Below are 25,825 nucleotides of genomic sequence, written 5' to 3'. Positions count from 1 at the left end.
GCATTGCTCTGTGGTCTTCCGTGGGCTGTTGTCTGTCCTTCTCAGACACGTGATGCAAATAGATTATTGTAAACTTTGATGGTTGCACACTTTTTGGGAATTGGTTAGCAGGGACATAAAAATTTATAGACATGTTTGGTTATTTTGATGCATCTAAGACAGTATGCAGGTTTAAAACAATTTCAGATTTTCAAATTTTTAATTTTAAATGGGAGAGATGAATGTCAGCTTTAAAAATTGCTTCATCTGAAGCACTGTGATATAGCTCCGGATTGGCCTGTATTGGGTGCTCAATAACTATTTGCTTGGTAGATTAATGAATACAATTTTAAGGGAATAATAGAAAAAAAAAACATAACAAATTCTTAAAGGGATACACATGAAATTTGGCTCAATGATCTTTCTTTCCTCAAATTTTCTGTTTAGATATGTAACATATGCAAATAGTCTGATGTTTTGTTAATAAAAATTTTAATGTCAAAGTGATATCGATTACTTATTTTGTTCAGACCTCAAGTCCGTGGTCAGAACTATTGTTTTTTTTTCTGGCATGGTCTTCATGTGAATATAGTTGAAACAAATAAGCAAAGAAAGTCAATAATTTAAGCATACAAATATAAGATTCTTAATCAGTATAAAATATCAAGTTATTTTAGGAACAATGGATATTTATTTTCTGATTTATGAAGAAGAAAGCTCAACTTTTTGAAATATCAAATGATACATGAAACTGAGGAAATTACACGCTTATATTTTTTGGAATATAAAAAAGAAAAATGATTCAGACTTCTAAACTTCCAACCAAGTTTCCCAAGGGTCAGACATTTTTATTAAAAGGGGAGAAAAGTCCACGCAATATAATAAATCCATTATTCTTTCATTTTGCAAAATGTCAAACTCCATGTGATCCTTTTAATTTCTATGGGTGTTCTAAAGAGATCATATCTAGAGACGAGTTCATACACAGCATGGCAAGTATGGATCAGAAAGTGCTTAAAAAGCATCACAGTTTGCACACACACACACACACACACACACACACACACAATCATCACCATCACAGTATCAAAAAAGTCATTTAGCCTGACATAGAATAGAGCTTTCAGTTAAATATCTTCTGTTACACATCTATTTTTGCCCAATTTTATTTCATAATGATTTGTATGTCAAAAGGATGCGGACATCACAGTGTACGTGTACACCTCTTTTACCTCCTTGATTTGAATAAAGGTCACGGACAGGGCACTACTTAGTGGTACAATTTTCTGATGTTGTTCTTGAGGGCTTTAAGCAAGACTGGATGATTTCATTTGAAAAGTACAGCTTCCCTTTCTTCGCCTTCTTTCTGCCAACCCAAAGTCGATGTCATTTACATATGCTCATCTTAATAGATGAAACTCTTACAGTTTTTCATCCAATCAGCAAATTGAATAACTCCGTATATGTGAATAAACCTTCTTCGGCCTCCCCATACACTAATGACTCACAGGCACAGACACAGTTTTCTTTTCCTCACTTATCAAAAGCTATGGACTTCCTGTTTCCTTATTTTTTAAGTCTATCTAGAGTGGTCTGAATATTAAGACATAATCAATCATTGTACGCACACTAATTACTTTCTGTCCTCCCCTTCCCATGTCTTCATGGTCCAAAGGAGGTTTGTGAGACTGAGCCTACTCACACGAGGTGCTAGCTGCATCGCGCCACTGCTTCCGAGTATGATCCGCCTGATCCCAGACCCCTAGAGGAAATTTGTGTATGCATACTGTACGTGAACTTTAGATAAATAAATAAACACACGGAGCAGCTTCCAGATAATTGAAAATGAATGAAGGAGTAAGCCAAAAGAAAACCATTTCCCCAGGGATACGCAGCGAAGGTGGCAGGTATGATTAAAATCCATATGATTTATGGGTAGGTGGATTACAAGCATGACAACCCTGTTAGTGTTTGTTTGGGTGCGTTTGACAATAAAGTTTTGTTGTTGTTGTGCTTGCTGTGGGTTTTGCTCAGGAGTTAGCCACTCAGGAATTCCCAGTGCCTGTCTGAGCAGTAATTTAGCAAGCTCTCTTGTGCTCCTTTCCTGTCAGCATTAACATGTCAATTCATTTTAATAGTCTGGGCATGCTCAGTGGGCATGCATTTTCTCCGTAGGTATCCCAGGAGCCCACCCCGTGGAGCAGAAATGTGTTATAGCTTGTCTCAGACCTCAGAGACTTCAGCAGGTTTATTTTCATTATAGCCGAGTATATTTGTTAAAGCAAAGACAAAATAATATATAAAACCAAGACCTTAACAAATGAAATAGTTTATACGTATATATTTGATTGGTAATTTAAGATCTTCCAAGGATGAGGTCACACAATCTTTCTTTGCACGAAATTATTACATGGCAGAGCATAACACAATGTGTGTTGTCACTGCTTCTAGTTTTGGGGAGTTAAGTGATATTCTGTCACAATAGGGGACTTCCTGTAATCAAGATGAAGAGGTGAAGTTGCTTTTATATTAATGAGAATTTGCCTTCCTTCTTTCTCGTTAAGGTGTGTTCAAATGGATTTTTATCTAATGTTTTGAGCATAAGGAGATGAGTTAAGTAATTAGTAAGCACATACATAAGCAAATAAATAAACACTCACATCAGACTACCAGTTTAGAGTCATGGTGGGTTATAAATCTATTCATCAATTATCGAACTAGATTTCAATTCCCATCCGAATTCACATGTGTTAGGAAACATCTTGCCAGTTAGAAAAAAAAGATAGGAAATAAAAAAAAAAACTTAAATTCCATACTAAAAATAAAATTTGCATTTTAGTTTGATCATAGACATGCAGGTTTAACTGCTGACTCTGATTATATGCATTACTGCATTAAAAAATAAGCCTCCAAAAGTTACTTCGATGTCAGTCAAAAACATTCAGAGTTCCTTTGTTGAATCATTTTGCACCTCAGAATATCTAAGACCACTGGACAATTCTTTAATATCAAAAGCAAAGAAGGAAGTTGAATAAAATTTAGGGTAGACTATCACAATAGTCTTTTCTTTGAATGTTCTTTTCATTTGATTAAATTTTATTTTTATTATCCTCTAATTCACTTTATTTAATGTAGAGTGGCAAGCTTTCTATGTTTCATTTTGTATGGCCAGTGAGTGATTTCTCTCTAATACAGTTAAAGAATTTCTCTAATACAGCATCAGGCATGTGTGCATCATTACTTGGCAAAATAAAATTCTACTTAAAATTAGCACTTACTATAGGGAATGATTTCTTAAACCTCAGATGTGCTCTTGTATCCAGTAAATATTTTTTAGAACATGTAAATTGTTTTTGCACATGGAGGATTTTATTAACATGTGGTTTTACAGTGTCAGAGTTTTCACTTGCCACTTTCATTTATTCTTAGCATGTATATTTCCAATTACTCATTAATGGGAGTTATTTTAACACTTCAAATGATTGAGTTCATCAATGACTGGAAGTGTAGATCTGAGATATTTAAGCAGTGGTAACTCGATTCTAAAACCTAGGGATAAGATTTGAACTGATACCAACTACATTTTTTTAAATTATCTAAAAATATCAAAACTCAGGAAATAGCTGTCCTCAGTGATTATTCGGGGAAGAGGAAGTGTTTTCCATACTTTATAGGGGAAAGTGGAAAGACAGTGCATACAACGAAGGAATAGTGAGGATATTAGATGGGTGTAAAGGCAGAGGTCAGAACAGATGGAATGTCTCCCGTTTCCAGCGTGATATACTGTTGGTTTCTGGGGGCTCTGCCTAGTCCACTGGCCTGGGGAGTCAGACAGCTCATTCTCCACATTGTGTGTGGTGGTGTATCTTTACGTGTCCAGCTGTCTGTATCACGCCCATTCATCTTAAGGACATTGGGAAAAAAAATGAAGGAGCAAAGTCCATCTGGATGGTTCAGCTAAAGTTTGTACACTGAGAAAAACTGAAAAGCCTTCAGTCCTCTCTTGAAAAATCATAGATACGTATTTTAATCTTAAAATAGGAAATATGCATTAATTGATGGAAATTTTGCTTCTGTAAAATACATCATGTTTAGAAATTTATTAAAAATACTATGAAAGAATAATGACCATTTAATAAAACAAGAGTGTAAGTTCCGCTTCTATTCAGTCTGCAATAGATTATGGTGGCAGTAAATTCTGAGTCTTGTGTTTCTGCTGAAATGTGGCATTCCTTTTGATGTTTTGTAGATAGCTGATGATATATATAATTCTTGATTAATCGTGTTTATTAGTAAAACTATAAATCTCTATATTTTAATCACATGCATAACCCCTACGTTCACAGTCATTCCAGTACAATGTACGAAAAATACCATATACTAATTGTTTAAATTAAATTTTAACTTAAAACCTAATAAAAATTCATCCATCCATGTTCCTTGGCCAAAATACATGTAATTGTTTGCTTTTTTTGAAGGTAGTGTTGAGAATCATTATTTTTTCAAAAAAAAAAGTGACGATTTCTCTTTGAAACTGTGGGCTTATACTTTCCTTTCTGAAATAAACTAACTTCAAAGTAGTTACTTACACTCAGTAATTTTTACAAAGGACTCATACATGACCTAGTTTCCTAAACTAAAATGAGTAACTCATGTACTAACAACATTAGCATCATGGTTTTTTCTTTTCACGTATACATGGAATTTGAGTCTTCACAGAATGTCATTAAAGGCTCAGGTGGTTAAAATCAACATGAAAAATACATGCTGCATTTTCCCTGCCTTACATTCGCTAACGTAATCAGATTCCAAGTCATCTTACCTCCCTCCTTCACAGCTTATGGAGATTAATTAGTTCTTAGACTCTCGTCACATGATCTTTTCTCTCTGTCATTTAGCTGGCTGACTAGACCTATAAGCTGTCTCATGCCCCAAAGGACAGATTAAATTTTAGTATTGTTTGTCTTCTTTCTTTAAGGGTGCATTTTCTAAAAAGTTACAAATGATTGTGTTTTGTTGTTCGGTATTCATTATTATAATGTTTTGATGAAGGCAAATGTTTCAGTAATAGTAAACTGAATATCCCCTAGTTTCAAATAAGATATTGCAATGATATCTAAAATTAGATTTAGAAGGGTGTAAGTTATAACATTCCATAAATATTAAAATTGTTTTTTTTTGCAACAAATATCCACCTCACAGATAAGGCTCAAAAAGAGTTCAAATTAAGGGAAGCATCCCCAAGACAGCTTTCAAATGTCAAAGTGAATGTAGACTTTGGGAAATATACTTAAAATCTATCAAATTTAACAAACTTGTTGTTTGCTTAGTGATACAACTGTTTTTTTTTTTTTCTGGGATCAACAGACCCAGAAAATAACATACAAAATCCCAAATGTGCTAATCCTTAACAGTATATATACACTGTGATGATGTTTATTGGCCATTTTTTGACTGATACTTGGAGGCTGAATTGCATTTAAACTGAAAGGCTATAGCTTCAGATGTTTTGTTAGATTTTATGACTGGAGGCTCTTAGTCATGAGAAAAAACAAAAGAAAGAAACATTGGTAAATGACCTCACTAAGCTCTATAATATTTGATGAAAGTGAGGTGAGAAATATTATCAGCTACCTACCAGTTGTAAGAATGTTGGTATTTCTAGTTGAGGTCTTAATTAAGGTGTAAGGCGAGATTGAAAGTGCAGCAAATTCTTCTCGCTCATGTCACTAAACCAGTGAACCACAACTACATATAGGGTTTAAGGTAACATGGGACCTTGTGAAATAGTTACCATTTAACACAGGTGGTTCAGAGCTGGGCCGATGAGTGACTGCCTTCTCGTCTGCTCTCTGACAGCAGATTTCCTTTCAGAGATTCTCAACAATAAACAGTCACTTCACTTAGGAGGCAACTCTATTCTGCAAACACGTGAAACTCCTGGGGTAGTGAATGAAAGCATTGCAGGATTTCTCACCGCTCAGGTGTGGCAGCCACATTATGATTCAGAAACTGAAAGGATATGCTTGTCTTGCCTGTGGTGTTGGATCATTGCCTTTGGCAATGGCCTCAGTCTCCTGCAGATGATGAGATCCTTTGCACCTATGTAGAAAATGGGCCAACGTGCATGCCGTTAGACAGACTCAATTGGGCTTATGCTGAGAAAATAGTAACATCCGTATCTTGCATGGAGACAGAATGCTGAGACCTCCAACCAGCACTGAAGCTTATCTTTTAAATGAGGATGTTCGAGTTGTTTGAATCTCACAAGCGCAATATTTTCCGACTGTTTTTCTTCCTAGCATACTGCCCACCTACTGCTGCTTCCTGACAGACTTCAGTAAGGAGAAGGGTATCACTTGCCTGTGCCTATGATAGTTTGGATGCTTGATACTCAAGAGTGATGTTGGCTCGTGAACAAGAGTATGAAGAAGGAGCTGTTGTATGTTGGAATACTGGCATCATCGCTGGGCTGTTAGAAAAGTGAGTACATCTTTGCTTCTCTTCCATACACACCACCTCTATGACATGTCTCCTTCATATTACACAATCCTAAAATCTTACTAGATGCTGCATTCTAACCTTAGATTTTCCAGCCTCTGGAACCATAAGCCGAATAACATTCTTTATTTTATTAACCACTCATTCTGCAATGGCAACACAAGTCAAATAAAAAAAAAATCCTATCTTTAAAGGTTCATTAATTAATTAACACAGAGGTAAATGATGTAAGGTAAACTCAACATCTGTCTTTGAGCATTTACTGATAAGTTTTATAATAATTTTCTTCATAAAAGTTTTCTAAGGAATATAAATTCCAATTTTCTAAAAAGCTGAACTCAAATAACGAATGGCAATGGAATAACCACACTCAACAGATTCTCTGGTCCCATTGACTTCTGTAGGAAACACTTGCTGTTAGAAAACATACTTTCCATTATTTTTCCCCAGGAAGAATGAGTTCTACACCTTGTCTTTCTACATTCTTTGGGTCTTATGTATGGGTTTTGTACATACTATTACCTAAAATTTATAAATAATAACAGGAAATTTCTTTCTTACTCGGTAAGCACTTTATCTAAAATTGGCTATCAGCTTTGGAGATTAAGAATTATAACCACATAATTGGATACCTTGAAACTTGTAAGGTACCACTTTCTACTTCCTCAAAGTAGACTGTTTTCATAGGGAGAGGATGCTCACACAGCAAACAACACCCATACATATAAAGCTTAAGATATAAGCAAACGGCTAAATATATCCATTTACATCACCAGTAGGCAGCATTCCAAGCCAGACATGTTGATCCTGGTTCACTGTTCCACTGATAAAAAGGGGTATGCCAATTTTGTTTCAGTCCTGAGCTGTCCAATATGCTCTTGGAAGGCAAGTTTCCATGTTGAGTGAATAAGTATCATTGTTTTCTTCATAATGGGCCTCCCCCTCCTTTGGCTGACTCTGAAAAGCTGCCACCACAATAGCTAAGAAATAGTCCTGTTCAACCGCCAAGTGTCTGCTGAACACAGTATGGAATAGGAAAGATTTTCTTATTCATCGTTACATGACTGGCACAAGAATAATTTTGCTCACCAGGTCATCATGTCACATCAGCCATATTAACTTGGCTCAATAAAATGTAAAAGCTATGTTGCTTCCCAGAAGGATCAGTCTTATAAGAAAAGTAAACAAATTCTTTTTCTATTTTTCCCTCCATCACTTGTGCTTGTTTCAAAGATGTCTGGTTAAAAAAAAAAAGAGCCAATAGACTACATTGTCTGAATTTATATTATAAACTAGAATCCATATGCTTTCAGTTTTATGGCTTCTTCTGATGAGTGTAACTAAGCTACGGAACTAGACCTTAATACAAGATCCAGTTCACTAATATTTATTGCTCTAAATGCAATCTATATTAGCATGTCACCCCTGTATCAAAGCAGAAGACAGCAGTATTTATGATTATTAGTACAATATTGAATCATCCTGAACCAATTACTGATCCAATTACTCTGTCATTATTACCTTCTGAATAGGGCTTGATTTGTCGGTGATAAATATGATGCAATTAAACCACCTTTTTACATAATAAAGCACTGCAGGTGTTTATTCTTAAGAGTTCACAGATACCAACAACCAATAGATTTAATTAAAAAAATCCTTGAAGTAACTGTGCATTTCATTAAATTATTTTAACTTTAATGCACACCTAAAGTGTATGTCATTGAAAGATAAAATTGCATAATCTTCTGTCCAGGTATTGTTGAGAGATGATAGTAGTTGTCAGGCCAAACAAAAATTAATATGGCTGCTCATGTTGACTAAATATGTCATTTCTTGGCAACACATAAATATTAATTGAATTGTAAAAAAAACTGGAATCAGATACAGTAAAAAGGATTGATAATTATAGAAATTTTGTATTTTCAACTTTAAAATGAACTCCCACTATGTATTTAAATATAGTTCTGCACCATGATACACACTCTAGTTCACTTAAGCCCTTTTAAATCTAGTCACCAATGAATGCAAAGTAATTAACAGAACAATGCTGAAAATATGGTATGTGTCTTTAATTCTAGCACTCAGGATGCAGAGTTAACTGGATATCTGAGTTAGAGGCCACCCTGGCCTATGGAGTGAGTTACAAGACAGCCAGGGATACACAGAGAAATCCTGTCTTATTCCCCACCCAGGAAAGCTAGAAAGAGGGGCTGGAGAGATGGCTCAGTGGTTAAGAGCATTGCCTGCTCTTCCAAAGGTTCTGAGTTCAATTCCCAGCAACCACATGGTGGCTCACAACTATCTGCAATGAGGTCTGGTGCCCTCTTCTGGCCTGGAGATATACATACAGACAGAATATTGTATATATAATAAATAAATAAATATTAAAAAAAGAAAGCTAGAAAGAAAAAAAAATAAAAAGTAACATTAGTTTACTATTTTAAGTTATATTTATTTATTTAAATTTTTAAGAAAAATTTAAAGATTATCACAGACTTGGATTGTTCTTTATCTCTCTACCCTAAATTGAAAATATTCCATGTAATAAGAGGAATAGAGGTATAGTTATCCAAGGTTACATTACATTTTTAATATTTTAATATTATCTTGACCAGAGCAATAATTTATTTAGTTATTATTCATATTCATAACTTAACATCCATTTTTCATTGAAGAATTTTCTTACAGAGAAGAACAATATAGACTTGGCTTTTCTAAGACTTTAACATATGTAAAGCAATCAATTTTATGAACTGAGTCTTAAAGTTATACTAAAAACAGTAGATTTGAAAACAAAACATTATAAAAGGACTTAATACACTATATATATTATGTTTTTACTTGATGTGGGATGTACTTCTGTATATATGTTGTGTTATTGGTTGATGAATAAAGCTATTTTGGCCAATGGCTTAGAAGAGTAAAGTCAGGCAGGAAATCTGAACAGAGATAGAGAGACAGAGTAGGTAGATTCAGGGAGACACCATGTAGCTGCTGAAGGAGACATATGCTGGATCCTTATCCAGGAAGTCACAGTGTTGTGGTGATACACAGAATAATATAAATAGGTTAATTTAAAATATAAGAGCTAACCAATACGAAGCCTGAGCTAATAGGTCAAGCAGTGTTGTAATTAATATAGTTTCTGTGTGTTTATTTAGATATGGATGGCCGGTAATGAAAGAACAATCTCTGCTTACATTTACTGGTGCCTTTTATAGGAAAGTAAGCTTAACCTATTTATGAACTAGTAGTGATTAAAACAATGAAGGAGCAGTTAGTCCCTGGCATTTAAGCAATATTTGCAGGTGTGATTATGCATCATGTGACAGTATTGATGGATTGCATTATTGCAATTAACCCAGGGTTTCAAAGTGTTTGATAACATACAGAGTTTATCACACATCTTGCTGTTAGTCTTTCTAGGTAATTAAAGAAGAATTTCTTTGGCTTTAAGACTGTAATTGTACAAGTACAACCAGCCCCCCTCACACTTCCCTTCTTTTGCCTCTTTTCTTTACAAGAGTACTTTCAACGGGGAGGGAGAGAGGGTTTTTTTTTTATTGCTGGCATTTCAATAATTGCAGATGTGCTCTTGTAGAAATCAATTGATAATTCTGAACACCTACCATCAATATCCAATTTTCTCCATATTTTTAAAACGCAAGAAGAAGCTCCAATCCATTGCAAGCAGATTAACGGAAACATGCTCACCTCTTTTTCTGTATGTGTGCATATTGGGTGTGAGGAAAAGTCTGTCAGGCTTCACATAAAGGAATATGAAAGATTAAAACAAACACTTGTATTTGTAAGGACAAAATTTATCCCTGTAACCACAGAGATTCAATAGATATCACGAGTGTATAAAGAACTGAAAATAGGTACCAGGTTCCAGGCAATATTTAATCTAAACTAAGTGTTAAAATAAAAACAATCACTCCAAGAATAAATTAATGAACTACAGTTAATTATATTTACTGTAAGCGGTCTGGGTTGAAAACACATACCTCCATACTGATAAAATAAACCTGCATCCTGAAGAAGCTAAAGTAAGTTAAAATGAAGACGCTTTTAACAAGGTTATTACTTAAGCAATGACAGGTTTACAGATTTTAGCACCACTGGGTTTTCACAGGAGCCACAGCAAGTGCTAAAATAACACACACCTTCAGGTTCATTAAATTCACCAGTGTGATGGAATAACTGATATTTTGCAATATTACTACAGTCCCTTAAAGAACCATCTATAAATAAGATACAGTAGTAGCAGCGTTTGTGCTGATAAAACGATGAGATAATTCTTTTATAGTTTTTCTGCAGGGAAAAATTGTGTTAAAGCAATACCGTTAGCACAGTTATATCTCTTAATTTGGATTTCTTTGGTCTCTAATGCATTTGTTGACATAAAATAGGTATGTTCCCTGAAATGTTTTGTTATGAGGCTGCATTGAGGAGGAAACTTGTAAAAAGGTGATATATATTAAGAGGAAATAAACTGAATCTCACCCCCCAAATATTTACTTTATTGTCTGATGTTTACTAGGATATTTATGGAGGCTGTTTTATTTAAAGAACTTATAAAAATCCAATAACCGCCAGAAAGAACAGCATCTCTGATAGCTACTTTACTGTAGTCTGCCGTGAGACAAGCCAAAAACATAAATACTAGGCTTCTAATAAATCAATGGAGTCTGGCCTTCGGAGACCTAGGAGACATATGGACAGTAATAGAGTATCTCAGGTTGTCTCATGAGTGATTCCATCTGGATGAAGCCTTGGTGTTATTCACAGCCTACTTCTCCCCTAAAACACCTTCAATCTTAGCCACAGCCTCCATCTCAAATGTCAGACCACCTGGGATATGCAGCTGTCAGGGTGAAAGAGAAGCTGCCTGAGACTGGCCTGGCCTGCTTTTCAAGGAGACAGTCACTAGCAAGCAGGCATTGCTAGGTGAACAGGGACAATACCACTGAAAGCCAGGAGGTGCACTATCTCGGGTCTATATCAGAGCCGGAAGGGCAGAGCAAGGCTTCTTCTGGGATTGTGGACGTCTCTGAAGAAGACCTGCCTCTGGTGTGTTAGTCTCCTTTCAAGACATTTACACTTTATTGTCAGTGATGCAGAGGTCGATATATTTTTATTAAGAACACATGGAAAGTGTGCAATGTTCTTTACACAGTATATGTTTATATATTTTACTTTCTTGTCAGGTTCTTTGGCATATGTTCTCTTATATGCATGCTATATTTTCTGTCATTAGGCAGATTTTGTTTGATCACGCTCTTGTCTGAGCCTTTTCAAACTGCGCTTGCTTTCTTTCTCTTCTGCTCCCTCGGTTCCTCAATGTGTGCTGCTGTGTGCAGCTCTCAGTCTGGAACACAGAGAGAAGCATGATAGTAGATAGTCCTGATGGTTTGTGAAGTGAAAACCAAGAATTTAAAACGTTTAATGTTTCTCACTGCTTTCTTCTCTCTGGTATCTCTCTTAAGGAAATCAGAAAACGTAAAAGTCCTCTCACAATTCAGGCATACTGCACTCCTTTTCCCAAAGAAATGATTCAGGGATTCTGAGTCGGTTTTGAGAATTCGGTGTGTCCCAACTCCACTGAGGACAGTTCCAGTTGATCACAAGACAAAATTTTTTGCAAGTACTCAGACATCTCTATTTTGTTTTTCTTTCTGGTTTTACCAATGCCTCTCGACTTTATAGATTGTTTATCAAATGAGCTAACGGTTTTCTATGTTCCTACATTTCAGAATTTGTTTTCACCAATAATCAGCATTCAATGTGAAGTTTTATTTCTGAAAGTTTATTTTCTTTAAATTCTTTCCAGTGAAAATGTGTTAAAACCTTTTCATTACACATTTAATTTCTTTTCCAGTATGCTCAACTATTACAGTTTCGTTCTCTTTATCTAAGATTCAATTTTCTAAATGCTAAATGTAATTACTACATACATTGAAATAAATTGCTGATAGGTAAATAAAGTTTTGATAGGTTCTCTGGTTTTATTGAAATGATTTTTTCCCAAGGAGGCAAAAGATCATAGTGAACAATAGCATGAATATATATATATATATATTGCAGTCTGATAGAGAGTTTCAAATGTGTCCCCTATGGTGTAGTGAGTATGAAACTGGGCAACACTGCAGTAAGGTCTCCGATTCCCATGAGCTAGCAGGAAGACCTGCTCTCTCAGGCAGCAGAAGAATTCATGCTGACAAGTGACAAGAAGCACATAAGCCAGGCACGTCCCTCATATAATTCAGCGCTACTATCGAGAGCCTGATGTTTGCTCTACAACTTTGACTTGGTATGTAAATTAAAGATTGCCATTGCCACTTTAGTCTGAGGAAATGAAGCCATGTAAATGTTCAGTAATTTGCCTAATGTCACATTAATAGTGAAACATGGTTTGAATCAAGGTTAATGTAATTCCGAGGCTTTTATTCTTTTTTTTTCTGACAGATACTCAGAATCCCACTTTGATTCTTCTGCTTTATTTCTTACTCGCACAATTTGTAGAGACTACAGGTTGGTGATTCAAAAGAGGACCTATCTCTGTCCATTTTTCTCACCTGCAGTGAGACTTCTCTCTTCCTGGACTGCATCACCTCTGTCTGGAATCCTCAGCGGGATAACTGACAGGTCTCCCCCCACTTCAGCCTCTGTCTTCTGCAATCTTTCCTAAAAATATTTCTAAGGTGGAACGATTGTCTTCAGAAAGTATATGGACGATCATGCTTTACTCTTCTGGGATTCTCGACCCCACTTATCGGAGCCTAAGGAACAGCATCATGCAAAGGCCAGTTTTACGTGCCATCCAAGGTTGTTTTTAGGACAGATTGGTTCATTATTATTATTTATATTTTGCCAGCCTGCGAGCTGAAGAAAAGGGTTTTTGTTTTCACTTGTTTATTTACTATTAATTTCTTTTATTAATTATACAAAGGAATGATTTTTATTATATGTTCATATGTATTATAATACCCCCACTGTCCTCATTCATTTTTTTTGATGATTGCCTTGTGATTATCTAATTGTCTACCCCTCTTCTGTTTTCATTTGATGTTCTAAATTGACATGTGACAGAAAACATGTGGTACTTCTCTGTGTCTGCCTTATTTTTTTCCTAACATGTTGACCAAATCTGCATCCATTTTCAGGCAAATGCCCTGAATTCTTCTTAATGGGTAAATAATAGCCAATTACATATATTTGCCACATTTTATATAACCATTCATTTATTGGTGACACCTAGGCTCATCCATGATCTGGCTGCCATGAATGGTGCTACAGAAATAATGGTTCCAGGTGTTTCTGTTTTGTGCTGCCTTTGAGTCTTTTGGGTATATATCCACGACTGGTACTGCTAGATCACATGGTAGTTTTACTCTGAGTCTTTTTTTTTTTGTTTGTTTTTGGCTGATTTCCATCATGGTTCTACTAATTTCCCCACCAAATGGCTTTTAGAGTTATTTATGTCTTAATTCTTGCCAGTATCCATTGTTTCATTTTTCATCTTGTTCTGTTTTCTTGATGCTCATTTAAACTTGGATAAGATGGATTTTCAATTAGTTTTAATTGCTGTTTTTCCTGGTATCTGAAGAGGCTCACCAGCTTTAAATATACATATAAATATATGGATTATTTATAGTCCTTCATTTGAAAATTGTTCGATTCTTTTGGCCGCCTGTTGATTGATTATCTCTTCTTTTGTCCCCTTTGTGTAGCTCCACCCACTGCCCCACTCTCTTTGCCAGCCATTCTATCATCTTCCTTACTCATCCCCTGGAGTCTTTACACTAGAAGATTTCCTCCCTTGAGCACCCTTCTCCTAAATCTTCCCTTAGCTAGTTCTTTTGGCCTCTTTCAGCTGTCTCTTACTTAGTTGGGTCACATGAGCTAAATCTGATGGCACAATGTCGACTCTACACTTAGTAGTCTTTTCTCACCACATTTCCTTTTAATCCCATTGGCATAGTTTGTTCTTGTGGTTTTCAAACAGACACTATACTTTAGCTGCTAACAATTTGTCCTTTCTATTTTGAATCATCTATATCTTTGAAACAAATTTACTGGGTGCTGGTTGCCACTTCAGTCTACTATATCCTGTGCTAAAAAATTTCAGTCTACTATATCCTGTGAGATGGGACACTCACACAGGTTGAACAACATAAATGCATCAACCATAGGCAGCAAGCTCTTGTAGATACCTAACCTTTATGCTTAGATGTTCTGTCAAGCTACAGAAGGCAGGAGGAATCTCATTTGTCTCTTCCCATCATTACATTACAACCGTTGCACCCTAAAGTCAGCTTATTAGGCCTTTATATCAGCTGGGTTCAATTTTTTCATCAAGATCCAGTGATCTACAATGTTGTGTGACACAGCAGACAGGAATAGCAGACACAGAACCATTGTGAATGGGGCAGAACCAGGTTCTCCAGTTGTTATCTATCGTAGGCTGCAGAGGCCGTATTACATGCTATTGGAAGTCTTGAGAACTGCAAGTGAGAATAGGGGTGAATGGGGTTGGCCCAAGACCATTCAGACACCTGTCCTGTCAAACACCAGATTCATACAGACAGCTGCTATTGTCTGTTTGGTTCAGTGAAATATTGCAAGCGCCAACATTTGCTTCGGAAGCAATTGCACTCAGCAAATATTTGTTCACCGTTGAATACAATACTATATTCCTCTTAACTAAGAGGCATTTTAGTACTTGACCCCCCCCCAGCACCTCACTGGAGCTGCTTTTTCAAATTAGCATTTTTTCCTTGGGTTCATTACACACCAAGTGTGCCTTGACAAAGTAAATTCATTTATAGTGTTATTAAATACCATTCTCACTTGACCAAAGTAAACTCATTCTTTCACAACATTATTTAAAATAAGGAATTATTTGAAATGATCAAATATGTGATTATTGCTGAAAGCCGAAGTTTCCCGTCGTTTTGAGTCACATGGACCTGCGAAAAAATTGTTGTGCATGTTGCTGGCCTATGTGGCTTTGCATATTGTGATGGGTGGAGAGTGATATTGTTTTCTGTGACAACGCCTGTGCTTCTTGACCTCATGTCCTTATGCTCTCTAGAACACATTTTCTAGAAAAAGAAAGGTCTAATTTTCTGAGCTAAGACTTGCTCTTTCTAACATAAGGCTTAAATAAGTTATATATATTTAACACACAAAAAACATTTAAATCTGTTCTGTCTTTTATAAAGGAATAAGATTGTCTGATATGATAAAATAATATCTGATAAAATAATAATTGCACTATATGTTGCATATATATTTTGTCTGGGAGAGTAGATACCCATAAGAAATAAGAAAAATCCTGATAATTAGTAGCTACCTAACACAAAGCTGACATTAAGGAAAGAGTTGTTGCTTAATTGAATGCTTGGGAGGAAAAAGTTGTTCAAAATAACAGATTTACTAGACTTTTTATGCAAAGGAAGTTTTTTAATTTAGTTTTGTTTTTTTAGAATACCATTATTTAAGAAAGTTAATATAAGTGAAAACCCTAAGCATTTCCACCATAGATTTTATTCACTTGTTGAATTGTTATTAAATGTTGCTACCTGTATGATCCAAACTGAGCAGAAGCTCACAAGCACCTACTCTCTAAAACCAATGATGACCATGCAGAGAGACAGAGGACAAGTCTTACTACTATGGCACTTTTCTAATATATTTAAACATTGTCAGATGGTGGGGGCTACATGTAAATCTGCTCATGTCCCTTACAACATAAAGAAAAATGAAATAAAGTAATGTTTAAAGTTTAAAATCCAAATCTGTTACTGAATTCAGAATTACAGGAGTTAAGAAAGAGATTATAAGTCTAACTGTATTTCTAGTCCAAATTCTGCCATGGCTTATTATTACTATATTTTGATTTTGGTGGCTGGTAACTAAAAAAAATCTATTAGATTCTGAAGGGTAAAGTTGAATGTGAAGACCCACAGCTCTATTTCCCATGTTCATTTTGCTATATAGAGAGATTCATGGAGGTGTACAGACTTTAAGTCTGCTTGACTTTGGTATGGTATTTTTTATTTGCCAGAATTTATTTTTAAAATAAAGTTTTTAACTGGAGACATCATCGCCTTGGGCACCTGGGAGCCACTCTAGGTTCAAGTCTCTTGCCAACACTAAGGTGGCTCCCTTAACTAAGATATGTGCTTCCCTGCTCCCCTATCCAACCTTCCTTTATCACAATCATCCTGTTTCCCCAAGTTCCCCCGTCCTCCCCTTCTCACTTTTCTCTCCCCATCTCCCCTTACCCCCATCCCACTATTTTGCCCAGCAATTTTGTCTACTTCGCATAGCCAGGAGGGTAACTATATGTTTTTTGGGGGTTACCTTCTTATTTAGCTTCTTTAGGATCACAAATTATAGACTCAGTGACCTTTATTTATGGCTAGAAACCAATTATGAGTGAGTACATCCCATGTTCATCTTTTTGGGTCTGGGTTACCTCACTCAGAATAGTGTTTTCTATTTCCATCCATTTGCATGCAAAATTCGAGAAGTCATTGTTTTTTACTGCTGAGTAGTACTCTAATATGTATATATTCCACACTTTCTTTATCCATTCTTCCATTGAAGGACATCTAGGTTGTTTCCAGGTTCTGGCTATTACAAATAATGCTGCTATTAACATAGTTGAACAAATGCTTTTGTCATATGATAGGGCATCTCTTAGGTATATTCCCAAGAGTGATATTGCTGGGTCCAGAGGTAGGTTGATCCCAAATTTCCTGAGAAACCGAAACACTGATTTCCAAAGTGGTTGCACAAGTTTGCATTCCCACCAGCAATGGATGAGGGTACCCTTTCCTCCACAACATCTCCAGCAAAGGCTATCATTGGTGTTTTTGATTTTAGCCATTCTGACAGGTGTAAGATGATATCTCAAAGTTGTTTTGATTTGCATTTCCTTGATCGCTAAGGAGGTTGAGCATGACCTTAAGTGTCTTTTGGCCATTTGAACTTCTTCTGTTGAGAATTCTCTGTTCAGCTCAGTGCCCCATTTTTTAATTGGGTTAATTAGCATTTTAAAGTCTAGTTTTTTGAGTTCTCTATATATTTTGGAGATCAGACCTTTGTCTGTTGTGGGGTTGGTGAAGATCTTCTCCTAGTCAGTGGGTTGCCTTTTTGTCTTAGTGACAGTGTCCTTTGCTTTACAGAAGCTTCTCAGTTTCAGTAGGTCCCATTTATTCAATGTTGCTCTTAATGTCTGTGCTGCTGGGTTTATACATAGGAAGCGATCTCCTGTGCCCATATGTTGTAGGGTATGTCCCACTTTCTCTTCTATCAGGTTCAGTGTATTCAGATTGATATTGAGGTCTGTGATCCATTTGGACTTGAGTTTTGTGCATGGTGATAGATGTCCCCAGTTAGTTCCTTGGGCAGCTGAGGATAGGGAACCTGAAATGACCCTATCCTATAGCCACACTGATGAATATCTTGCATATCACCATAAAACCTTCATCTGATGATGGATGGAGATAGAGACAGAGACCCACACTGGAGCACCGGACTGAGCTCCCAAGGTCCCAATGAGGAGCAGAAGGAGGGAGAACATGAGCAAGGAAGTCAGGACCACGAGGGGTGCACCCACCCACTGAGACGGTGGGCTGATCTATTGGGAGCTCACCAAGGCCAGCTAGACTAGGACTGAATGAGCATGGGATAAAACCAAACTCTCTGAACATGGCGAACAATGAGGGCTGATGAGAAGCCAAGGACAATGGCACTGGGTTTTGATCCTACTTCATGTTCTGGCTTGGTGGCAGCCTAGCCTGTTTGGATGTTCACCTTCCTAGACCTGGATGGAGGGGGGAGGACCTTGGACTTTCCACAGGGTGGGGAACCCTGACTGCTCTTTGGACTGGAGAGGGAGGGGGAGAGGAATGGGGGGAAGGGGAGAGGGGGGAGTAGGAAGAGGGAAATGGGAGGCTGGGAGGAGGCGGAAACTTTTTTTCTCAATAAAAAATAAAAAAAAAAAAAGCCTTGGGTTTTTTTCCTGACATACAGCACTAGTGAAACCCTTGGTCAATGTGACTTGTTCCACTTGCTGTTTTAATTATTCATCCTCATGAGGACTGTCATTCAGATACTCTATTGGTTGGTTTTCCATCTTGACAGAGCTAGTCACTGAAATGAGGACCCACAGTTGAGAACATACCTCCATCAGACTTCCTGTATGCAATCAGGACAGTTTCTTGATTAATGATTGATGTGGGAGGGCCTAGTCCACTGGGCTTGGTGTCACCCTAGGCAGATGATGCTGGGTAGTAGAAACAGTAGGCTGGAAACACATGGGAAACAATCCAGTAAGAAGAGCTCTTGTATAAGCTGGAATAACGAGGTGAAAATAAAATAATGGAAGGTCGTCAAGCAGAAAAGCAAGCTGTGAAGTTCAGCTGGATTATTCCAGTTGGGCCACAAACTTATTTCCTAGAAGAGCGCTCTCGCATTTTCTTTTATTTTTCCAGGTGGAGGTGCACAGGCCAGTTCCATAATTAACATTTGAGCTCATTCCCAGGCAGTGAGAAAGGTGGAAGGAAATCTTCAAATGAACAGAGAACTAACTAACTAACTAACTAACTAACTAACTAACTAACTAAGTAACTAAGGTAAACTAAGGCGAAACATTATTGTTGTTAACTAAGGCAAAACATTATTGTCACTAAGGTGAAACATTGTTGCTAACTAAGGTGAAACATTGTCGCTAAGGTGAAACATTGTTGCTAACTAAGGGGAAACATTCTTGCCAACTAAGGCGAAACATTGTTGCTAAGGTGAAACATTGTTGCTAACTAAGGCTAACCATTATTTTTACTGAGGTGAAACATTGTTGCTAACTAAGATGAAACATTGTTGCTAACTAAGGTGAAGCATTGTACTCAACTTTTTCTTTTTAACTTTGGGTAGGAGAATGTTCATAAATATAAAAAAAAACTTCAAAAAAATAAAATAAAGTTTTTAATATTAAAAAGTAAAGCAATAAGCAATGAAAAAAGTTGAAAATCCCCAAATACCATTTTATTCATCTTCATTTTCAGTTAATTGGTGAAAAATTTTAGTGTTTTTATTTGAAAGTTGGTCATCTACATTAGAACAACTAAACAGGTTTTACAACATGAATCCCAAAGGACATGTTCATGTCACATGGGTCCTGTGAAACAGAGGCTCTCTCTGCACTGCTTGTGGGATGGTAACAAGCTGAATTTGTAGAGCCTCTAAGATAGTGCATTGTGAGTGATGAAATTTCATGAACCCAATGCTAGTGCACCTACATGCAGAAATGCCAAAATTTATATAGCCAAGGATGCATTTGATGAATTGAACAGGAATGGGAGCCTTGAAGAGTGGGCCAAGATAACTGAACGCTGTAGTTAATGCACATTTAACTTCAGGCACAAGTCATAATTTGAGTTGACACGACATGTTGCCATAGATCATTGATTTTCCGGTTAATGCTGAAAATCTGCGTTCTGTAATTTGTTTCAATGCCTGAGTAAGTCTTTGCCAGTCTTTAGCTTTGAAGAAAGTAAACTTACTAAAAAGTTTGAAAATAGATTCAGTTAAAACTTAAAAGAACCCCAAGACAAGTTTTCAAAGAGTGGGTGCTGAAAAATAATTCTCGTGATAGCCAGGTAAAATGGCAAATGTGATCTCATTAATGGTTCAAAATATTCATATACATGATATAGGATAGAGCATGACACTGTAGCAGTAAGAGAAAATAAATAATTACAATATTCATACTCTCTGCACTACAATTTCAGTTTGACATCCTATGTCAAGAAACATATAGCACATTTTTGCACTAGGATGGGGGCTTTAAAACTGGTAGCAAAAACATATAATAGAGATTGTGATTTGCTAAAACATTAATTACACAGAGTTGAGCTTAAAACATGCATAACTAATAAGAAAACAGTGACAAATTATTAATAATTCACACATTTATAGAATTACTGAAATACATATGAAAGTAGGATTGATTTGCATAATATAAATGGCAACAGGTTTTTCATTCTTATTGTATTTTTGTTTTGTTTTTCGAGACAGGGTTTCTCTGTAGCTTTGGTGTCTGTCCTGGCACTAGCTCTTGTAGACCAGGCTGGCCTCCAACTCACAGAGATCCACCTGCCTCTGCCTCCTGAGTGCTGGGATTAAAGCCGTGCGCCACCACCGCTCGGCCATTCTTATTGTATTTATGTAGTTCATGAAACAAAAGAAAACTACAATCATTGACATGATAACAATTAGGAGAGATAACTTTTCACTTTAAAAATCTGTTGCACGCACTGGAATAATATGAATGATTTTATGGGCACTCATCTCAGTGCACCTACACTAGAGAAAATGGTATGTGACAACTTCATCAATATACATATCTGCACAGAGACAAAACCTACTGTTGAAAAAGAACAGTGACTGAGAACTCCTCTGGGGTCTTTGTTCTTCAAAAATTATGCCCCCTAAAATGGCTAAGAAACTTGGCTCTAGAGGGGTTCCCAGATGTCCAACAAGATGTCCCAAGCTATGTCCTTGGGCAACAGAGGAGAAGGTGCCCGAACTGGCCATATTCCATAGCCACACTGATGAATATCTTGCATATCACCATAGAACCATAGAACCATAGAACCTTCATCCGGTGATGGATGGAGATTGAAACAGATACCCACATTGGAGCACTGGACTGAGCTCCCAAGGTCCAGATGAAGAGCAGAAGGAGGGAGAACATGAGCAAGGAACATGACCGCGAGGAATGCATCCACCCATGGAGACGGTGGGACTGATTTAATGGGAGCTCACCAAGGCCAGCTAGACTGGGACTGAATGAGCATGTGATCAGACTGGACTCTCTGAATGTGACTGACAATGAGGGCTGACTGAGAAGCCAATGATAATGGCCCTGGGTTTTGATTCTACTGCATGTACCGGCTTTTTTGGAGCCTAGTCTGTTTGGATGCACACCTTCCTAGAACTGGACAGAGTGGGGAGTGCCTCGGACTTCCCAGAGGGCAGGGTACCCCGACTTCTCTTAGGACTGGAGAGGGAGAGGGAAGGAGAGGGGGAGGGGGAAGTGGGAAGGAAATGGGAGGAGGTGAAAAATTTTAATAAATAAATAAAGTAAAAACTTATTTATTTTATAATGTAGAAGAATGCAAATAAAATAGTTCCACATCAAAAAAATATTATGCCCCCATCTGGCAACCCGAATGATATTGACATCATGTAGAGGCCTGACAGCTTGATTCTCCTTGATATAACGTAACATGCTAAAGACTTAATTTGTTACTTACATGATCCATAATTCTCTTTCATTGAGTGCCTTTAGCTTCAGGCATATGAGTACCTCAGCCCTCAACTGTGTCAGCAGAATAGACATGTGTTTCACTTCAGGCAGTCTCATTGGCTGTCTTCCTTGACTGAAAAAGAGGCAAGAATCTACAGAGAAACATGACTTTGGTTGGATGCTACATCTGCTCTTGCAAATACCTCCCTGTCTTTGCAGATTTCCATATAGCACCTTCCACTGATACTGAATTTGTTGATTATAAAAAAGAAAGTAAGAACTGCACAGACTGAAACAAGGTGCCTGCAACACCCCCTGTTGAAGGCTGCATTACTTATTCCACTTGAATGAATTTATATTGGATAAATCCAGGGCGAAGTGAAAACCCTATTTCCAGCTGAGACTTAAAGATGTTTTAGTAAAACATGCTTAAGCAAATGCATTCTGATGCCTCATGAGGAGGACACACACAGAGATATCTTTGCTCAAGTCCAATAAAGAGTGTATCGGCAGCTGGAGAAGGATGCTCTATCTCCGATTTGTTCTAACAGATTTACACTGAATGACTTTAAAACTATTAGTACGAACACAGAAATAGTTAAATATGGCTTCTAGATGGTACCTAAGAATGGTAGTAACCTTTTCTATCCTGATCAGTAATTATTCTCACTGCTGAAATGCCACGGTCTCACCCAGAAGATGTGTACTTTAAAAACAGAAGGTTCTTTTTTCATTGAACGCCTAAGACAGAGGAATTACACCTTTAATTAGCATCACTCCACCATACAGGATCCTGAAGGCTTTCCAATCCACCTCAAGCTTGGGCAGTGACAAGAACGAGAAGAATCGAAGGAGTAAAAATAAATATTAAAGTACATAGGAATTAAATATTACCTATTTAAATAGCAATTATGCAGTTGCAAACAAGATCATCACACCTGTACAAGAAAAGGCATGCAAGCCCCAAACATCTGCTTGGATCCACCTGCCAGGCACCTGTTTTGCTGTTTCAATGCCATTTGATTGCTGGAAATGTAGAGGCTCTTGTGAGGTAATGAGTGATTTTACATTATGCATGATTGAAAACAGGTGTTCTAATGCTGTACAATTCTATGCATGAATAATTCAGTTTGTTTAGAGCAAGATCTTTAAAAGAAGTACTGCGTGAGCTTTATTATTTCTGTAAACATCAAGGTTATTTTTTCTTAAAAATATATGCTTGTTCCTTTTCAGCCAGCTTGTTTATGGCAATTTTTTTTGTGTGTAATTTTATGGATGAGGAATGATATTGTGAAAGGTAAAATTTGTCATACTTAAAACATGTAAGAAGGAAAATTGAAAGGTCTGTTAGAAAAAGGAAAAAGGGTATTAAAATTCTGTGTTCTAAGTGAAAATGCATGATTATTTCCTTCCTGCTTTGCCTGATTTCTGATGGCAACAAAACATTCATCTGAGAGCTATAATTAGGGAGGGGTGAACTATTTGGGAAAATAGAGAAATTGTTTTGTATCTCAGCCCAAACAGCAAGCAGATCCCAGACTTCTTTAAAGAGAGAAGAGTTAGTCAGCCATATTTCTCTTCCCCTCTGATATGACAAGTTCAGTGTCTTGTAATCTCCTGAAGAATATCAGGAGACAGTCGCCTTTGCTCCAATTCCCATTTAAAGTTTTGTTTCTTCAGGTTCTCTGGAAGTAGAGGTGTGATTATCAAAATACTATGTTTCAAATAACAAGACAAATCTCAAGTTCTTAATGCCAAAGTTAAGACCTCCTGTAGAAAACATGGGGTGTTACTGTATCCTGAGCCATGTGTGATTAAACATTTCTGAGGTGAAAGCATAGCACACTTTTTTACATTTATTAATACTGTATAGGTAATGTAAAGAAAAAGGAAATAGATTGTTCTCTTCTACATTTGGTGGAACATACAAACCCTGATTTGAGGGAGCTATTCACACATAAACATGCCGCCTTCCTAAAACATAGCAACTCAGCAACTAGTCAGCTCTGTTCGTCTACTTTCCTTCACTTTAAGAGTTGTGATTTTCTTCAAAGGGAATCTGTTACTGAAAAAATTTCTAGTTAGGAGTAAGCAGCAAGAACTTCATGTGGAAACCAACACTGAGAGAGTCACAGAGAAATTTTAGTGTGTTGTAGAGAGACTTCCCTTGTTCTTGGTAGTAAGTTGACCTCATTGCCTCCTACAGGGATAAATGGGGGTGCTGGCCCTTGCAAGCCTTTGTAAATATAGCGAAGGTTCTCCTAACCTCACAGAACCAGTCCCAGGATAGGAGTTCAGTGGCTGACTAAGACTATGAGGTATAAAGAACCAGAAGACTCAAAGTTTGTCTGGATAACCTTGACCCAACATCAAATTTCTTTCTAGTTTGAAATTTAGACAACACAGACTTCATTTATAAACTAATATTTATAAACTAAAATTTATGTAGCATTGCTTTTGTATTTCTCATCTCAGTGGTCAAGAATATCTAAAATATTAAGATGAATATATTCATCTTAATAGATGAATGGTATAAAATTGAAATTTTGTTGGTCTTAGATGGTTGAGTAGTAAGCCTTTCACTTAACATGACTTTAAAGATCTGTTGTTCATGAACTATGTAACCAGTAGGAGAAGCAACGCCATTTGACAGAATTCAGTACATAACCAATGTGAGAGGAGGCACGTTCAGCAACAACCAGAATAGCAAAACCTATGACCCTTGCAGGTGTTGAGAATCCTTAACCTTACACTGGGAGTGAAATCTAATTAGTCTTTCAATGAATCTAAGCTGTTTTTCATCTGTTTTAAATTGGAAATTGACAATTTATAATTGTATAAATGTATGGGGTACAAGGTGATAAGTTATGAATACAATGCAGAATAATTAAATAAAGCTATTTAACACATACATCACCTCAAATGCTTAACATCTTTGTTAGTGAGAACATTTGGAATTTACTCTCTTAACATCCTGAAATGTGCAGGATTCTATTGTGTAACAACATTCAACATGCGAGGAAGGGAACAAAGAGTACTTCTCTATGATTTTATTCATCTGTCCTTCAAGTCCTCATCTATCCACAATCAACTGATATAACATCCTTCTTGCTCCTATGAGTTCAATCATTTTAGACTGATGGGGAAAAATTCATGTAATAAAATATTGTTTTTCTGTGTGTGAACTTTTTCCCTTAGTAACCTTTCTGCTGCAAACAACAGAACATCCTCTTTTAAAAAGCTAAGTAGTATTCCATGGTATATGACCACCAAACTTGTTAGCTCTCCATCTATTGAGGTACACTTGCACTGATTTCATGGGCCATTTTAAAACTGTGGTAGTTTACATGTGTACATGTGCACATGTGAAAGTTGAATTCATTCTATCAAACTGACTCCACATATTGTCAATTAAATTTCCATAGGTAAAATTTCTCAAGCACGTGATTTTCTGTTATGCAGAGACTTCCAATGTTCTAAAATGGTTGTACTATTTACCTTTGCACCAATAGTGTGCAAGGGTCCCTTACTTCATATCTTCCTGAACATTTTCTGTCATTTTTTTGATAACTCTTCTGATATCTCACTGATTACTGATTTTATTTTCTTGACGTGAGATGTGGTGCATGTCTTCACATGTGTTAGCATCGATGTCTTCAAGAAATGCTTGTTTATGTCCCTTGCCCAGTTTTTTTTTTAACTTTTTGATGGTGTGTGTGTGTGTGTGTGTGTGTCCATATGTAGGCATTCATGATTGTGTGTATGCCATGGCACTCCTATGGAGGTGGGAAGACAAATTTTGGGATAATGCTCTCTCTTGCCATCTTCCACGGCATTCTCATTACTTTTGAAGTGCTGCATATTTCAGGCAAGCTACCCCATAAGCATCTGGACCATTATTTGGTCCCTGAGTCCTATTTTGTCATAGAAGTACTGGGATTGCAGATTGCAGTGCTGTTTTTGGATTTCTAAGTGAGTTCCAGGAGTTGAATTGAGGTCATCAAGCTTGAACTGGAAGTG

The 25,825-nt window shown here is 36.8% G+C and overlaps 1 long non-coding RNA gene across 2 annotated transcripts in view; it reads left to right on the top strand.

The window, feature by feature from the left end:
• The window catches only part of LOC126500274 (uncharacterized), a 243,430-nt gene that overhangs the window by 179,097 nt on the left and 38,508 nt on the right, over window positions 1–25,825 (top strand). The window contains exons 5-6 of one of the 2 annotated variants that reach the window (XR_007591290.1): window positions 1,655–1,886; window positions 6,282–6,462. This is a non-coding gene — a long non-coding RNA (uncharacterized lncRNA). The remainder of the gene's footprint in view (window positions 1–1,654; window positions 1,887–6,281; window positions 6,463–25,825) is intronic. The other variant, XR_007591289.1, reaches the window with a different exon arrangement.

This window comes from Alexandromys fortis, unplaced genomic scaffold, assembly GCF_014885135.2.
Source record: "Alexandromys fortis isolate MF-2015 unplaced genomic scaffold, M_Fortis_MF-2015_v1.1 scaffold_33, whole genome shotgun sequence".
In the NCBI taxonomy this organism is placed as follows: domain Eukaryota; kingdom Metazoa; phylum Chordata; class Mammalia; order Rodentia; family Cricetidae; genus Alexandromys; species Alexandromys fortis.
Note: the sequence above shows the minus strand (reverse complement) of the source record. Positions and strands in the feature narration are given on the sequence as shown.